Raw genomic sequence first — 4,000 nt, forward strand, 5'->3', positions numbered from 1 at the left:
GTGTTCCGGGTGGGAGGAGTCTGTCGGGCCGGACATAAAAGAGGGACGCACCAGTTTCTTCTTCCACTTCCTTCTCTCGTCTACCAGAGGTAAGAGCTCGCACCTTTCACTTGCTAGCACTCAATCAGATGCAATTTTTTTTCAATATAATAGAAAACGTGTAATGTTGTAAAGCTATTGCTTTGCCGGTATATTACATCTGCAATTGGTGTTTATCCTTTTTAACCCACCAGTTTTGAAAACTAAAGTGGACTTTTAGCTAGCAGCTGCAGGGTATAGAGCAGCAGCAGCAGCAGCAGCAGACCGGAGCAGGCCACAATCCTTAGCCATCCTCCAGTCAAACATTACACTTTAATCTGAATAATGTTGTCAGGATAATCTATAACATGTTTAGTTCATGCTGCGTCTATTATTTATTGGTAAATATAAGATTGGCTCGCAGACGACAGTCTTTAAAGAAATGGCCGCTGCCCGTCTAGTGTGGCTGCAAGCAGTGTCTCTCAATGATGAGAACTTCACAGACCTGTCCTGAATGACTGTGATTGGAATTTATTATTCTGATGTGAGACACTTAAAAAATATAAAATACACACTATGTCGACTCATGTCGCGTGGACACGCTGCACGGAGCGGTCACGTGTTTGGCGATTAGCCACTTGCTAGCCACAGCATGCTAATGAAACGTCTTCTCCTTTACTGTGTTCCTAGATGGCGAAGGATCCAGAAGCTGCTCGCTGCAAAGGTAACTTCTCTATACCATTTGGCACTTTTAGAAGTAAAACCTAGCTGGAGTAGCATGACGTGGAGCAGCAAGCTACTGTGATGTTTCATTTGAACTCTCTCACTGAATTCTTTTGAGGAAAACTTCATCTCTCAAACTGCTGAGTAGCATGAAGCTCTTGGAAGTGTGCACATATGAAGTTGGCCCTTATAAATCTATAACATGCTCATTTTGTTCCCCGCTCTTCTGTCCTTCAGGATTGAGAAGAATGTGGAGAAACACTCTGCATACGGTAATTTTTATAAAATTATTTTTGCTGCAGTTGACCAGCTTTAATCAGCTCTTTAGCTGTTGGGCGCTCAGTGCTGCAGTGATGAATCACTGAACTCTCTCTTACCGAATCAGCCTTTGAAGAATGTTCTTTACCAGATTCTGAGTAGCACATGGGCTTAAGCTAATGTAGCAAAACTGTAATTGTAGTAGTTAAAAATCAGACATGTGTTTTTTTTAAAGTTGCAGTACTGGTGTAGAAGTACATCTATTTAATATAAACTTTCCCCCCAGATGTTACAGACCGATCAAGGATGAAGACCATGAATGATGGGGATGAAGGTCTTAAGTAGGTGAGCAAGACTTTTGTTTATAGATCTAATTTCAAGCAGGGTCATAACTGATGAGTTAACATAAAAGACAAGCATATGCCTGATTATTGTGATGCTAGATTATAATCTGATAAACCCTCCAAAAATATTAAACCCCTTTTATCCTCTCCCTCTGTGGCTAATCACTGATTTCCTTTTGTAGGTTTGTCTGCAGTTTCCACTCAAGCAACTCATCAAAGCAGACTGCACCAAGGTGAGTAAAAGATGGATTTAATCTAAATGTATCTGCAGTGGGGGTTAAATGTGATGATTATATTTAATGACAAGCATATGCCTGAATAAAGTGATGTCATCCTTTAATCTGACCACCCTCAGTTGAACTAGTACAAAATGTTCAGTTCCTAAGCTTGTGACTGACCTGGAGATCTTTCTGTCAGGTGGGTCTCTATCAAGATGTCTGAGGAAGGATGCCACATGAACATCTCAACATGTGAGTATAAATCAGAGTTTGTGTTTGACAAGTTAATCAGAAATGCCTTTCCTGTGGCGCATTGAAAACATCCAAATTCTAATAAAATGGCTGGTAGACTTCAGGAGAGAATTTGCTTAAGCGATTGCTAACAAATGGCAGTTTTTCTGCATCAGTTAAGTACTAATGAGGTTGCTTGTAACCAAATATGAATGTTTGAAAGGATGAAATGGGGTAATGCCCATCAAACACCTGGACGACTATTGTCACATGGCAGTTTGTCACCAAAGCCCTGATCAAACATTGAATCTTAGCACACTACTACAGGTTATTGTTGAACTCTGCTGACCTGCAAATTTCTCTTGCAGGGCCTTTTCAGAGGATACCTGAAGAGGAAGATGACCATTGAAGTCACATGGTGAGTCTTTATCCTCTTTAAAGTGCACCCAAAGAGTAAATGTCCTGGCCAAAGCAGTTCCAATGATGATTATACTTAGCTCACTTTGAACCGATGTGAAACGACACGAACAACTGAGAAACTGCCTTTTTTTTAAAAAAAAAACCCTGAAACTTCTGTTTAACTCAAGTTTTGGTTTTTATACATGAACATTTAGTATCTTTTTAAACGTGTAGTAAAATGTCTTCTGTCCACAGATGCTCAACTGCTTCAGCAGCATGATTGACGCATTCTCTTTAAAGGTAAGATATAATTGAGTCCCTGCTACAGAACCAGTTGCTTAATCCCAGACCTGCTGAAAATGATGAGATATACTTGGAATCTCGTTCGTCTGAACTGCTGTTGAGAAATGGAATATCTGACATCAGCAAAGTTCAACAATTAAAATAAAACTTGCAATGTTGTGCTCAGACCTCATGGTATCACGTCTGTTGCAGGTGCCTGGCTCTTCAGAAGATGCATGCCACAGTTCCACATGTTCGCCCAGGTGAGTGTGCTCTTTAGGCATTTACTTAGTGATCTGATATACAGCAAATTACATGACGTGGCCCAAAGTGGTGGCGCTTCAAGCACTCTTAAGGAGTTTTGTAAACTATAATTGTCACTGTTGCATCGTTTCCTTTGTGATGACACTCGCGCATGTCTTACGCCTTGTGTAAATGTCAGAACCTGAAAAGGTGGACCCACTGGCGTTTCCTTGGCAATAAGGTGAAGACCCGTTGGGGCTACCAACAGTCTGAATGGAAACGAACTTGACTCAGACTTGTGCTTCACAGAAATTCTGATGTTTTGGCTCATTTTTAGTAGGCTCACGATTTGAGAATAAATGCTGATCTGGACTTTTCTTTTAAAAGGTCATCAATGCTGAACTGAGAAAGAAATTCAATGGGATTCTCCATGCTCATCAGTGAGGTGGGTATCTGGTCACCATGGTCACATTTGCTGGCAAATCTTAAGCATAATGATGAGTTTCTTATTACCGCCCCAGTCTGAGAATTCATGACTGATTGGTACCCCTCTGATCACACGAAATTAAAAATGTTGTCCTTTACACAAATGAAACTCCGTGAGTAACCCATCGTTCTTGTTGCAGGTTTGACTCTTTCGAACAATGGTGCAGATGCCCAGTGCTGCTGCAGGTAAATATTAGAGAGTAAGGTTTCTGGTATAGTGTGTGCGTTCTTTAGTCTACTGGCTGTAATGTACCTCAACTGCTTTAAAATCATCATGTGCATATTTAAACATTCAATTTCACAAATGATCTTGCAGTAAGTGAACTGGGAAGTTTTATGTTCAACTTAGCTATTGGTCTGAGGCTGGAAGTTAAGTGCGTGCGTGCGTCCCATTAATCAATTTTCTCTTTAAAGGTCCTGGCATCACATGCTCTTGATCTCGCCTGCATCTGCACATGTTGGTGAGTATTCGGTTTCTGAATGCTGGACTATTGTCTTTGAAGTTATTGTCTACATTCTCAACGCAGAAGTGATGAGTTTCTTATTACCGCCCCAGTCTGAGAATTCATGACTGATTGGTACCCCTCTGATCACACAAGAATTAAAAAATGAATTAATTTGCACCAGTTGTACTGGAATTGAGTAACCCTCGTCCCTTGTTGCAGGTTTGTTGCTGTCTGACTGAAGTGTCGGGAACAGAAAGCTGGCTTTACTACAGGTAAATGAGCAAATGTGTAATAAAAATGTAATGCTTCTGGTGTTTTGGAAATGATGCCATGCACCACTAGTCGAGGGGGT

The 4,000-nt window shown here is 40.9% G+C and overlaps 1 long non-coding RNA gene across 2 annotated transcripts; it reads left to right on the top strand.

The window, feature by feature from the left end:
• The first annotated feature begins 38 nt into the window (after positions 1-38).
• Positions 39-3,922, top strand: LOC311254184. Of its 2 annotated transcripts, none has more exons than XR_014622216.1 (13): positions 39-89; positions 709-742; positions 979-1,013; positions 1,286-1,340; positions 1,526-1,576; positions 1,761-1,813; positions 2,161-2,210; positions 2,447-2,491; positions 2,687-2,736; positions 3,104-3,161; positions 3,343-3,388; positions 3,617-3,663; positions 3,868-3,922. It is a non-coding gene; the product is annotated as an uncharacterized lncRNA (long non-coding RNA). The 2 variants fall into 2 exon arrangements; XR_014622217.1 differs by having other exon boundaries at positions 43-89; positions 1,286-1,344.
• Positions 3,923-4,000: the final 78 nt, after the last annotated feature.

The sequence above is a fragment of the Pagrus pagrus genome (assembly GCF_965226575.1).
Source record: "Pagrus pagrus genome assembly, contig: HAP1_SCAFFOLD_547, whole genome shotgun sequence".
NCBI classification, from domain to species: Eukaryota; Metazoa; Chordata; class Actinopteri; order Spariformes; family Sparidae; genus Pagrus; species Pagrus pagrus.